Source organism: Pteronotus mesoamericanus, unplaced genomic scaffold (assembly GCF_021234165.1).
Source record: "Pteronotus mesoamericanus isolate MK-2021 breed Mesoamerican mustached bat unplaced genomic scaffold, CSHL_Meso_final contig_90, whole genome shotgun sequence".
Taxonomy (NCBI): domain Eukaryota; kingdom Metazoa; phylum Chordata; class Mammalia; order Chiroptera; family Mormoopidae; genus Pteronotus; species Pteronotus mesoamericanus.
In genome coordinates, this window is record NW_026555277.1 from 12,154,794 (window position 1) to 12,169,378 (window position 14,585).

Genomic DNA, 14,585 nt, shown 5'->3' on the forward strand with positions numbered 1-14,585 from the left:
AACTCACACAAAAGAGACCTGTGTTACAATTTTGTTAAATCCACAGGTATACTCTCCTCATAACTAAAAGTATTTATGATACTTTTGTTGTAAGAGAAAGTTGTTAAAAAATGATAATTTAAATATATGAAATTCTATAGTAAATTTTGAAATAATTAATTTTAAGAAAACAATTCATTTTGATTATTTTTATTATATTAGACCATGTAATCAAACAAAAATGCACACACTCTTTTAATTTATTTATGGGCACATACACATATCATGTATGCAGGATAGGGCAAAAGTAGGTTTATAGTTGTTTGTATGGAAAATAATACAATGATTAATACATAATAATACAAAAATAAACTCTGTGTTTCATATACTCACAACGGTAAACCTACTTTTGTCCCGTCCTGTATGATATATGTGATCTACACATAAAAACTATATACATGAAAGTACTGCACTAAGAGGGCATCTCATTTATGTGCTATAAATAGTTAATATTGATAATACCTCACTTTATATGCCATAATTAGTTTATATTGATAATTTAAAAGTGAAAATACAGGAGAACAAATGAATATAAGGAAAAAAGTGTTTTTCCTCATAGAAGATAGAGTCTGTTAGAAAAAATTACTGGAAATCTTTGGGGCTTCTGGGTTATCCATGATAGGATAAGGACACAAAGGTGACTGGATAAGGGAAATGAAAAATAAAAGGAAAGGTGATTGGATTCAAGTGTTATGGATACAGGAAGGCTCTTTTCTCAATGTGGGAGCACCAGCATGGATGCATCACATCATAAGTCAAGGTCTGTTTGCACCCCGCAGGCTGACTTGTCAGGTGTTTATTGAGCATCCGCTTCACGTCAGGGACTGGGATGTAGCGATGAGTAAGAGGGGTTTCTGTTGTCCGACAAGCAATAAGCTAGATTCATTCTCATCATTCTGTCATTTAATTTTTGTATCCACTAACCAATTAAATATGAGTTTTGGTCACATCAGGCCCATAAGTAATGTTTATGATAAGTCATTATACTGCTTCCTAATAAATATATACTATCTCTTTCAGCTCTAGCTTAATTTTTTAATGTCAAATCAAAAATCATACTTGTATCCTTCCTAAATACTCTAAAATGTTAAAGATAATAACTTGATTATTGTACAATTTTGCTTCTTATCATTTTCAACTAGCTCACACAAATATTTTCACTTACTCCTTGATTTCTATCCCTTCTTTCAAAAATGTGCATCTTGTATTACACTCCAAGCAGACTCTGTTTTTCCCTAAACACACCAGTAATGCAACAAATGCCATTAGTGGTAAAATTCTATAACCATAGCCATAGGCAAAGAAATACAACAACCTTGTCCCCAATTTAAAAAATGGGATATTTAACCTTCTTTATGACTAAAAAGGAACATGGAGAACTTGGAATATTTTCAAATATGTAAACATGTATTGTAAGAATTGTGAAGAATCAGTGAATTTAAGTTTCAGAAAAGTTCTCAGAATTAGCAGGGAATATTAATGTTAGAAATTAGAAGTCTTTCCAGATATAAGGGCTTTAAAATATCCTCCAGAAGTCAAAAAAATGGAATCCTTTTTTCCTATTCTGGGAACAGAATGAATTTTAATCAGAATTTAATTTGGATGCACTTTACACCAATAGCAGGTTATGGACTTGATACACGTTTCTTGTCTGAATGCTACAAACTAACCCTAATCTTAAAGCATGTTTTATACCATGGAATATTAAAATCTGAGGAAATATACTTACAATAAAAAATAATTCAATCACTTTTGGGGTAAAAACACACCTTTAAATACTTTTAGTATTTTTACATTTAACTTGTACTGCTGTCAAATGGCCAGTATATAACTGTTTGATAATATTAAAATAATAGTCAATACTTATTAAGTGTTTTTAATGAACCAAGTACTGTGCTAAATGTTTTATTAATAAAGAGGTAAAGATTATTTTAAACAATTTTGAATAGCATCATTTAGCCAGATTTTTTCCATTTTCCAAGATAGTTGGAAGCTACGGCAAAGTATGCATTAGATAAAATGAATATAACAACTTAGTAAGTGATAAAGAAATAAGTTTGTGCTCAGATTTGATAACCAAGAGATTTTCTGGAAGTGAAGGAACAACTTAGCTACACTTTCAGTTAGCTAGTGAGGCCTATGTAGCATCTATGGCCGTGTCTGGAGCATAGTACACCTCAAAAAACACCTGTTAAACCAACAGATGAAGAATGCCTCAGTGGAGCTTACCTAGAAGTTTTACTTTAGTCCAAGTCCTTCCATAGCAGTCTTGAGGTAAATATTAGTTCTAAACCTGATGGTTCTGAATCATTTAGAAAGAAAGGAAGAGATAGAAGACGCAGAGAATATAGAACAAAAAACTTGGAATACCCTCAGGACCCAACATCCGTCCTTCTCCTCCCTCATGCAAAATGGAAGCTCATCTGCCAGTCAATTTCCTTCCATTGGGATGAGAAGATATTAAAATAATTGCTAATCTGAACAGCATAGTGTGAGTTTTGAGGAATCTGGGGATGGAGAGATGTGGGAAAGGGATTAACTGACCACCTGGGGAAAAACAAATTATTTATCTAAAACTTGCTTAGGTAAGAAAAACAATGACTAGCATAGTTAGGTGCTAAACCTAAATGAAGGGAGATTTCAAAGAAAATGTTTTTTTACAGATATTTCATTATGTGCAATCATCCTATTTTATAGATGAGGAAAATGAGGTTTAAAGAGGTCAAGTGACTTTTCTAAAATTATCCAGGCAGATTGATTTGCAGTGAGAATTAGCACATAAGTCTGGCTGACTTCAGAGTCTGAGATTTTAACAAATACATTCTATTTTAGAAATATATAGCATAATATATCACACATGTTTAAATATATTTCCCCATTAGGATATATTTAAATAAGTCAATAACTTAGATCCATATTTGTCACAAAGATGGTCCTCACAATATTATTTTTAGGAGGGAGCTGTAGAAATATAAGAAAATAATTCTCAATGAATGGAAAAATAGATATGTAACTAAACTACTAATTTGACTATTATAATGACATTTCCAAAAATTGTTAATATGAGGGAAATCATGCATATGTAGTTCAATGCAAGGAGCAAACAATTGTTTACATTGTCTGATACACATACAAACCATATGTTGAAAATGAGGGTGGTAGGAACTAAATCAGAAATGACAATCTTTAGGCGGTAGGTTAAATCATTTCTCTACATGTTCCTTTTAGCATTTTCAAAATTCAAATGTAATGGAATTAGCACATGTTAATTATTATAATCATATAATCAGAAAAGACATTTTAATAAATAAATAATGAAATCAAAACATCCTACACACTACCTGTCAAGTGATCTAATTTTCATAACTTAAAATTCTACTATGTAAAATGGACAAGGGAGAGGGTTCATCAAGCAAATGGCAGAAACATTAAGCCCTAAAATATCAGCTGCTTTCAATATGTGAAGGTAATGACCTGCAACTTGGTATTAAGGTATAACTATAATAAAATGTTTAGGCTCATTAGGAGAAAAATTAGTATTTCAAACATTTTTAGTATACTGATACATTAGTGTGTCTCTTAGGACAGGCCTGTGCCACATTAAGCATTAGCTCATTACACCATTTCCTCAGGACCCTAATGGTACAAATAAGGCAAAGAAATTATGGAATTAGAATGGAAATAGAAAGTAAAATTTGGGAGTGCTCAAGGATTTCAAGGCTAAAGCAGAAGGGAAAAGAAAGCACTGGAAAGTTGTAGATTGGATTGCTGATGTCAGCATGTACTTCTTCCCTATGCCATTGTCAATCTGTTAGGCATTAATAACATATCAGCCATCATGCCCCAAGTATATGGACGCTGGACATCTCAAAAATAATTCCTTATCGCCTACAGAACACAACACTACACAATATAATCACAGTAACTTGTTCAGAGTGATTTACATTTATCTCATTTAATCCTCATCTTTATGGTTAGATTATATTGCATTATTATTCAAATGAGAAAAACAAGACTTGCAATGTTGTAAAGCTTGCCCAAAGTCATTTTGTTAGTCAGACAGACCCAGGATTAAAACCCAGTCGAATTGAATGAAGTATCCAAGCTTTTAAACTCTTAACAAGGGAAATATTTCGCATGCCCTGACTTAGATGCTTCAGAGAATGGAAGCCAATGAAGGAGCGCTTAAGTGCTTGAGGAGCAGGTTCTGTTATTAAGGCAGAACACCCTGAAGGAACTAATAGTACTTTAACAAAATACCAACAAATATGTATTAGCAAAGAACAAATTGAGCAAGCAGTTATTTAAATTCATAGAGCAGAAGATTAATTAGAAACAGATGAAGAAAATTAATGTATATAATGGGAACAAATATTTACTGGGCTGTACTACGGCCCTGGTTTGGGGCCAGAAGCAAGAGATATAATAGATGTAAATTCAAAAGAAACTTAATAGCTTATTGTTGAAGACAGAGTCGTAATCAAGCAATTACTACAAAGTTAAATGCTGGAAGTAGGCACAATGTTGTTTATATTAAAAATTGAACACCTAACTTAAGCCTGGAGATTGGAGGTTTCTTCTCAGAATGCAGCCCTAGGATACGCCCATCAAGGGTATGCAGGTTTCTAAAAATAACATTCAGATTAAGATTACAAACAGATATCAGTGAAGAGAAGGTAGGAAGGCATCATTACTATTAAAAAATGGAGCAATAGGCCCTGGCTGGGTGGCTCAGTTGGTTGGAGCATAGTTCCATACAACAAAGGGTTGCAGGTTCGACTCCAAGTCAGGGCACATACCTAGGTTGAGGGTTTGACCCCCAGGCAGAGTGCATAGGGGAAGCAACCAATCAATGTTTTTCTCTCATACTGACGTTTCCCTCTGTCTCTCTCTCTCCCTTTTTCCCCCTCTCTAAAAGCAATAAAAAACACATACCCTCTAGTGAGAATATTTAAAAAATGACATGACGATAGAGCACAAAAGCAGGAATTAACATATTTCACTGTGGGGAATATGGTGAATTCATGATGAAGTTAACAATGTGTGAAAATTCTGAAGAGTTTTGGAGCTCACACAGAGAAATGTGAATTTTATATATGATGTAAAACATTCTTATGTGTTTTGAACATAAATATTGATATATTAAAAGGAATGTTTGAAGGCCAGTAGTCTCAGTGAGTTAAGCAGGTACTGTTCAGTGCAAAATTGTGTCTGAGGCCCTGAAAAACAAGTGAACATTATTTTCCTGTGGCTTTCTAGTTAGTGCCAAAAGTCTAACCAAGAGTTAGAAACCAGGCAAATTGGGCCAGTGGAAACCTTTTACTTCATTCATCAAAGAAATAATGATTGAGACTACTACCTAATAATAGGCACTGATTTAAGTGGTGAATATATGGGAGTGAACAAAACAGAGGTCCTGGCCAGGTGGAACTTGTATCCTGGTGGGAAGAATCATGCAATAAATAAAGTAAATCATTAAAATATGTGATATTAGCTACAAAGAATAGAAAAACTGTAGAGAAGGAACATCTGGCAGGAAGAATGTTGAAATGTAAATAGCCTGGCCAACTAGGGTCTTCCTAGGTAGATGGCCTTTGAGTTAAGAGCAACAAGATTTGTGGGGACAAGCTGTGCTGTAGGGGAAGAAGCCGGATCCAGGAAGAGGGAAGATTGAGGTCAAAGGTCCCTGAAACTCAATCTGACTTCAAATTCCTTAGATAAACAGAGACAGAAATGAATTTACATGTAAATAAAGTAGAAGGGTTTTATTCAAGATTTTTACATTTAATGTCACTGCACATTGTTATTTGATTTTGTCACAGTGACCTTGGAACTAGCAGAAGCTGACGGTGCATGTAAGAGACATTAGGGGAGAGGGACGGTGGTGATGTGGCTCATTAGTGAACTTGGCCAGACGAGAGTCTGAGTAGAGCCTGGACTTTTATACATTTTTTTGTCACTTTCCCTGTTAAACTGGGAAATATCAGAGTTAACTAAAACCTGCCAATAGTCTTCCCACCAGCCTTGAAGCAATTATAATGACACATGTACACAATTAAAGTAGTCACCCAACTGGATAATTCATACAAACACACAGACACACACAGAGCAGGTATTTTCCTAAAATGTTTAACACTTGAGATCTTGGCCTCTGCACATCAACTTATTTTTTTCTAAACAACCATTTTTAAATAAAGGATGTAAGTCATATATAGTTACATTGAAATGAAGCCTGCACTGATGATCTTACTTCCTAAAATAACCCACAGTAATGGGCGATCCAGCTTGAGAATTAAAGGACATTCAGATGTTCTAAGAACCAGTTTTTCCACTGTTGAACTTCTCTTTAATCCATTTCATTAAGCAGCTGTAACCCACCCTTTTTCTAGAATAGTACATCTCTATCCTTCCACTAGTCATTTCCTTTTGTTATGGTGAGAGGAACAAACAAACAAAGAAACAAAGAAACAAACATACATGATTTTAAAAGATGATAAAATTTTGTTTTTGTTTTTTAAGGGCTCTGATACAATTATTTGTCATTCATTAAATCCTGACAAGACAAGCAATGCCCTAGTGCCCCGTGATGGGGGTGTGGGGAGGGGGAGAGAGGACAGGAAAGTCGCAATGCGGAAATGCGTAAGACAGAGATCCTAGACCTTAATGAGCTATTGCGTCATCTTGTTCAGACAAATCTGTAAACCTAAATGAAATGAAATGTATTGTCCTGAAACTTTACATCGTGGAAATATACATGAGAATAAAACAGATATAAGTGAATCTCCTATTCAACACACTTGAAAATACACAGAGCACTTTCTTCCCTAACCCCCCTTATCCCTGGCTGGACCAATGTTCTGTTTGGTAACTTGTAACCCAGCACACTGCCGCGCTGCTCTTTCCATTTACCAAATCAAGAAATAGAACATTCTGTTTGGTGTTTGAAGTAAACAGCTTGTGGGACTGTTGGAGCAGCTTTTGCATTCATTTACATTAAAAACCTGGAGACCACAGGACTCCCGGGAAGAGTGGAAGCTAGCCACAATTGCTACTGCACTTTAAATAGTGTACAAGGGATGGCAGGTTTAATGATTCAGAGAGTTAAATTCATTAATCTGTTGTCCTTTACCAGGGGAGAAAATCAGTCCTTTTATATTCCCATAGTAATGAAAGGGGCAGGGGAGGGAACGAAAATTCGAGAAGCACTATCTTTTGAGCCAGTGACTAGAGGTCAGTGAGGGTCCCCCTTAGCAGCTGACATAGGCACATGTCCCAAAATATCCAGTCAAATCCATCTCTTTCTTGGTTGGGAAAATATTGTGAATTTTTTTATTTATCTAAATCAGTCCCATGAATATTTATGGAGTGCTTATTATGAACAAGGTACAAATTCATATTTCTAGTAATTTCAAAATAATCATCTATATAGTGGTCAGCTAGAGCTTTAAAAATATGTATACATTTTTACCTTTTATGGTGAAATAAAACAAATCATCTAGCAAACATAGCAACAACACCTTAATGACTGTTCTTAATTACAGTCTTTTTTTCCTTTGTCCTTCTGTTCTCTAATCTTTGCAGAAGATATTATACATAGATGCACACAAATTCTGTTAAATCTGTTTTATTTATTGTGATAGCAGCCTGAGGTATTACTCTATTTGGCAGAAGTCTCTTTTAAAGTGGCCAATTACTATTGATTAATATAATGTTCACTGTAATAACATTGCTGGGATAACCTGCAATAAATTTATTTTCTTCTAATATGTCCATAAGTGCAGTTGCATAAAATCAGGGAAGTTCAATATATATAAAATTGATAATTTATGCAAAGGTTTGTGTCATCACAATGTTTACATTACTAAGGTTCAAGTTTATGATGGTAGGCTATATTCGGCTGTAGCTATATTGAAGTGATTAGATGAAATAATCTCAAATCTACAGTTTGATTCATAAAAATAGATTAAAAGATTAAGCTATATATGTTTCACTGAAATTCATAGCCTCTCTAAGAACTATTGCTTTACTAGGCTATGCTTCTGTTGGCACAAGATTTTTAAAAAACAATTTTTTCCCTGGAGAAACAATCATATTTTCTTGAAGATACCAATTGTAGCCACAGAATTCTGTTTGGAGAAAGAAAAGAGAATCCCAAAAAGGCACAGCCTATTTTTGCCATTTTCAGATACATAACATAACATAATAGGGGAGCCATCCATAACTGAATGTTTTTTTTTGTGTGATTTTGTATTTGGATATGTAAATGGAAAACCTACTATTTCTAAGAAAAAATTCTACCCATCAGCCTAAGGAGAGAAATTTTGAACACCTTTGTGTTCAGTTCCAGTATCCAGCCCCGTCTTTCTGGTCCGAATTTCCCCTAGCTCACGTGCAGTGCAATAAAACGTGTAGATGCAACCAGCATTTAAAGTCAGAAACAAAGGATTCTTTTGCTTCCTACCTCCCAAGTACAAGGAATATCCGCAATTTTTTTAAATAAATGAGTATGAAAACTTGAATACTTTAAGAAAAATAGAATAAATTTAGGTTTCTGAATACAATCTAAATATAGCAGCTTAAATTTCTTTTGTTAGAAAAAGTGAGTTTTTTGCTAACAGCTATTAAATTGGGGTGCGGTGAGAGGCAGAGCTGGTGGCAATTGACATACTAGGCCCCAAGACTATTGTTAAGTAAGGCACAGGAAGTTCCAGACCATCTGTGGGGAGACATAACTTTTAAAGCATTTTCCCTGCAGGGCCACTCTGAGTGTACAAATTACACCTTGGAAGAGGAAGGGCAGGTTCTTTGGCCCTGCCTGGAGTTTTGCATGTTGACGAGCAGTCACTTGTTGAAGCAGGGACTCACAGGGTCACGTTCGCCCAGGAACACGCAATTAAGTGGGGAAAATTGCATTAAAGGGGTAATCAAGTTATCTTGTAATTACGCTTTTGAGTAAATTGGTGTGACAATTCTTTGTGCTCTAATTATGTGATTCAGGGATAATGGATGGTGCGTTATACTTAATACCTACGTGTAAAACAACCTCTTAAAAAACTCATGCTGTTATCATACACATAGCTTTTCAAACTTTTTAAATCACATGCAAGTCTAGACTGACTACAATTAATCTTGACCAGAGAAAAATGTATAATTTTATATTGATATTATGATATTATTTAGAACATGTTCTGTCCTCTGAAAACTGTTTAAATGAGACAGTTGCATTGGAAGACCACTTGTTTAAATGGTCAAATAATCTGAACAGGAACATTGTTTTCTGTAAAAGTAGTACATATATTTTGAACTATTTTGGGCAGCTAAATGCTCAGAATAAACATGGGAAGTCTGCAAACTGTACTAAATTTTAAAAGAATATTTTAAGATCAATAGTATAAAATAAATTTAATCCTGTCACAGCAAACATTATCTTAATTATGTCCTCTCTCTTTAAATAGCCCTTGCATTCTGACCTAAAGTGACTTTCTGATATTTCCTAATCAATGACTATTTATTGATTACCTTCTGTACTAGGAACTGTGCCCAAAGCTATGGGGGAAAAGAAAGTTAAGGTATTACTCAGCCAGAAGAATCTATTACACTGCCTGTAGTGGGGCATATATTTTTTTAGATTTATTTGTTATATTTTTACAAATAAATATTTTTGAAGCCGCAGATGATGCTGTGAGGTTACTCTAACATGGACTCAAACCATCCCGCATTTTAACCAATAACAATCTGGGTTAACAGTTATCTCTACATGTAAAACATTTCATCTGCTTAATCTAATCCTAGCTTGCTACATGTGTGCTGTTACTCCATCACACCACATTACCACCTCAGGAAATTGGTCTTTGCTGGTGCTTCTGTTTGAATTTTTCCATAAGATCATTGCACGGTTTTTTTGAATATCACTCTTTCCAAGTTCCTCCCTGGCCATTCTATTATAAGCCCCAACTTTCACCTTACTACTCTTTTTACCCTAATATATTCTGTTTAGATAATATTTATTATTCTTGATACTTTTTATTTGTTTACTTGTTTATTGTCTCTGGTTTCTACCAGAGTATAAAGTCCATATAAGGATAGGACTTGGTATTTTTGATTGCTGTACCCTCAAGCTTCAGAGCAGGTCCTGAGACACTGTATGGGCTCAGTAAAGAATTGCTAAGTTAGCCCTGGCTGGCATGGCTCAGTGGGTTGATTAGTTTGGGAACTGAAAGGTTGCCAGGTCAATGGGTTGATTCCCAGTTGGGACACATGCCTGGGTTGCAGGCCAGGTCCCTGTTGGGTGCATACGAGAGGCAACTGATTGATGAAATCGACGTTTCTCGCCCTCTCTTCTTCCCTTCCCCTCTTTCTAGAAATGAATATATAGAGTCTTTTTAAAAAATTGCTAAGTTAAAGGCCAGTACTGAATTTCTCATGTATTCTCAAAAGATTATCATTCAAAGGAGATATATATATATTTTAAAAAGATTAGTTATATAGTCAAAAGGGAAGTATCAAGTAATATGACATAATCATGTTGCTTCAAATTTTCATAGAACCATCAAGAAAATTACAAATGCTTGAATTTATCTTTATGTAACTGTAGAAATTACTGCAGGTTAAACTTTGGGGAAAGGGTGATAAAATCTTAAATGTACTATTCTTTTTCATTTACAGTGTTAAGTTTATAAGAACAAATAAAGGGAAAAGACATTTATCAATTTATTACATCTAAAAATTTCTAATTAATTTTTTATTTTTTGTTTGTATAAATTCTTTTTTTTTTTAATTTTATGTTTCTTTAATTTTTCTCTCAGAAATTATTTTTTCATGTTAAGGCAAGCTTATTTCATAAAAGATTAGTTTAAGGATATTGTAGTATGAGGTTAGTTTAAAAGATATAATTGGTTTTTATATAGGTAGGAGCATTGAACTAATTCAAATATTATGTACAATAAAACAGCATGTTACATGTCCCTTAATTTTTTATTCTGTTGTTGTTTCTAATTTCCTCAAATAGAACCTGCTTTGATGCTTTTTACCATGTACCTAAAAGTTTTGACTTAAGCATTATCTAGGTGCAATAATGAACAAGAACTGACATCAAATATCAATATGGGCCCAGCTGAATGGTAGTTGGCATCCAGTGGGATTGCTGAAGAAGTAAACAAAATTATAATTTTTTTTTTGGTGCATAGGCACTGCCTGACATAATTTGTCCTTCAGAGGATCAATAGCTGCATGACCTCAATGTTATTTGTATTGGCCAGAGAGTGATATTAAGTACCTCCTGTTTAAGACTGAATCACAAACAAAATTCAAAACAATCAGAAATTGAACATTCTTTGCTAAAATGGACTAAGGATAACTTTTCTAGGTAGGCAATTGTAGGTACTTGTTTATTTGTGATTTTAAGAAAAGAGAATATGAATTAATTCATGTTCATATACTAGCAACTTAGAAAAAGCAATTAACCTATCTCATCAAACTTAACACTCTAAATAGCCTAATTATTAAATGGTATATTCTAAAGTAAAAAGGACAAAATACTTTTTACAAAATACTCCTACTGCAGTTTTAATTCATTTTTAGTAGGATCTAGCTTTTTAAATACAATTAAATAATTTTTAATTTAATATGGTTTTAGAATTGCATTTTCTTTGTGAAAGTGGAAAATATGTTCTGCAACTTTGTTTATAAAATTGATATTACATTAAATGAAATAAAATTATGGGAATTAAACATTCATTTGTGTGTGTGTTATTTTATTAATTTCTACTTATTTGAACACAAATACTTTTTTTAAAAAGCCTCCTAATAATAATACAACAACAACAATAATAATAGCGATGGTAGTTGTAGAAATGGTAGTTAATAGCATTTGTTAGTTGCCAGGCACTAAGTTGAACACACTACAGGTGTTATCTAATGCTGACTATCTTTTTATCATTCATTTTTACAGAAGAACTGAATGGTTTCCTCAAGATTAGAGATCTTGTACATGGCAAAGTCAGGATCTAAAATGTACTAGGAGGAGACAAGTATAACTGAAATTGGGTAATTTTCCAGTGTTCCAAAGTCAGAGGACACTATGATGCTATAAAACTTTCTAAGGAACAACTAATGTATCCTGAGAATTAAATAATTTTAGCTTGCAGTTCAATATCCACAGAATTTGTAAGGTCGATAAAGGTATTGTAAGATATAATCATACAATGCTGTAATGAAATCTTTATTTTTTCCTTTGTTCAGAACTTTGTTTTCATTCATCACCTTTTTTAAACAGTCAATATATAAATTAAACTATATTGTATGCTGAAGATATGGAGTCAGACAAGGTTTAAATATCCCTTTTCTCATTCCTTCTTACTGCATTCTAATGTGAAGAGAGGTTTTTTTTTTTTTTCAATAAAATAAGCAAACAGGAAGTCCCAGAACAATTGCGAACTATAACTTCTGCATTGCAGTAAAGTGGGTAACGTTGACTAAGATGACAAGGCGGAGAAAATAACCCATTAGGATGAACGAAAAGCCAGAGTTTTCTATTTAGCCTGGTAAAATGAGGTATCTTATACAAATTTAGGCTGAGATGCGAAGCAGCTAATTGCGGTCTGAAGATCAGAGTGGGGTTTACTTTGAAATTATCACATGTAGATGGAATTAAAAGTGACAGGTTCAATGAGATGATGTAAGAAGAGAGTCTGCAAGAGAATATGATTTCAGATTGAGTCTTGATACCTGTTAATATTTAGCAGTCAAGTAGTAAAGGAGAAAACAGCACAGTAGTTTGAGAAACAATGGCCATGGAGACTTGACTTCTCAGGATTCAAGAAGAATGTTTTAAGTGATTATGAGTGTAAAGTCTAATAATAATGGAGGAATGGTCACTGGCTGTAACAATATGAGAATCTAGAGAAATTTCAGGGGTGTTGTTGACCTGGAGTTCATATGTGAATGGTTGAGAAGAAAGTGATACTGGAAATACCTAGAGGAATAAGATAATACAGAAACAATACTACCACTCAAAATTCAGAGTATGGATTAAAATTTAAAAAAATGAATAGTATCTGAACTAAACAAAACATAATAAAACAAGGCCAGGCAAATTTGAAAAGAATCAAATAGAAATTCTATAAATAGTTAATGTAGTACTAGAAATATAACAACTTATTAGAAAGAATAAGTAGTGAACCAGATATTGCCAAATAAAATTTAGTAAATTAGGCACACGGTCTCTCTCAGGAGCACCCCAGGCCTTCCCCTGCCCTCTCATCTTCCCTTGGGCCCCTCACCTTTGCCTTTCTTTCTCCTAAGCCCCAAGGGCCCTTCTTCTGCTCCTGTAACTTGTTTCCTGAGCTTGAACCACTCCGCTGGCTTCACGTCTGCTAGCTTTGTAACTTTCTAAATAAAATTTCTATTTCAATTTTTAAAAATTAATAAATTGTAAGACCTCTGAAGAAGTCCATTAGAATGTAATATAAGGAATTAAAGCATGAGAAATATAAAGAAAAGTTAAGAGGCCTGGAGACTTAAAAAGTTTCAACAGAACTATAAGAGTCTAAAGGAGAGACTTGAGGGAACTGACAAGCAACAATAAAGAAAAAACGGTTGAAGATTTTCCAGCATTGCAGAAAGGCAAGGGTGTGCACCCTGAGGAAGTGCATCATCAAGTTTTAAGAAAGACAAAAACAAGAGAAATTCACATGTAGCTACATCATAGAAATATTAGAGATAAAATACCAAATATATTAAAATATATGAGATAAATATCAGGCAGGTTACCTAACTAAGATCAACAACTAGATGGAGTGTAGACTTTCACTGGTAAAAATAGTTCCAGAAGAAAATGGAATAAAAGAATGAAAATGAAATATATGAAGACCAACAACACTTACTACCCATTCATTCTCCCTCCTCCCTGCTAAAAATAGTGAAAACAGTAAAAAATAAAATAAAACTCTGAAAGTAGAAGGGAAACTAAGTCAATTGTAGGCAAAAAGTAAAACACGTTAGTAGTTCTAATAAATATTAACTGTTTACATGACTAATGTCAAGGTGGGACCAAAATGCAAAATATAAAAATAACATGGATATGGAAAAGTCTAAAAAACAGTTTGAGTGTTTTAGTTTCTTTGTGCTGTTCTGGGGAGAATAACAGTATTGTTTGACTATATACATTTTAGAGAAATAAAATGTATGCCTGTTAAAAACAGAGGGTTAACTATTAAAACTGGACATTGACAAGAAAAAAAAATCAAGGAAATCTCATAATCATTAGAATACAAGGTAAGATTGAAAAGCAAGTTTAGGTATATTAATAATCACAATAAATACAAATGAGTTAAAATTCAGCTTTTAAAAGACATAGATGTTACTAAAAGCACAAAGTAAAACAGGATATACTGCTCATAAGAGAAGTAATTCAAATGAACCTATAAAAAAGGAAGAAAATTGAGAAATGATAAAAGGTATGTAAATATAATAAAAATAAATAAAGACAATATTTTAATTGTGTCAAAAAGAAAAATTACATAAATATAAAAGAAAGCATTTACAAG

The 14,585-nt window shown here is 33.5% G+C and overlaps 1 protein-coding gene across 1 annotated transcript in view; it reads right to left on the reverse strand.

The window, feature by feature from the left end:
* Nucleotides 1–14,585, reverse strand: part of SPAG16 (sperm associated antigen 16) — a 758,894-nt gene that overhangs the window by 216,075 nt on the left and 528,234 nt on the right. The window lies entirely within an intron of this gene.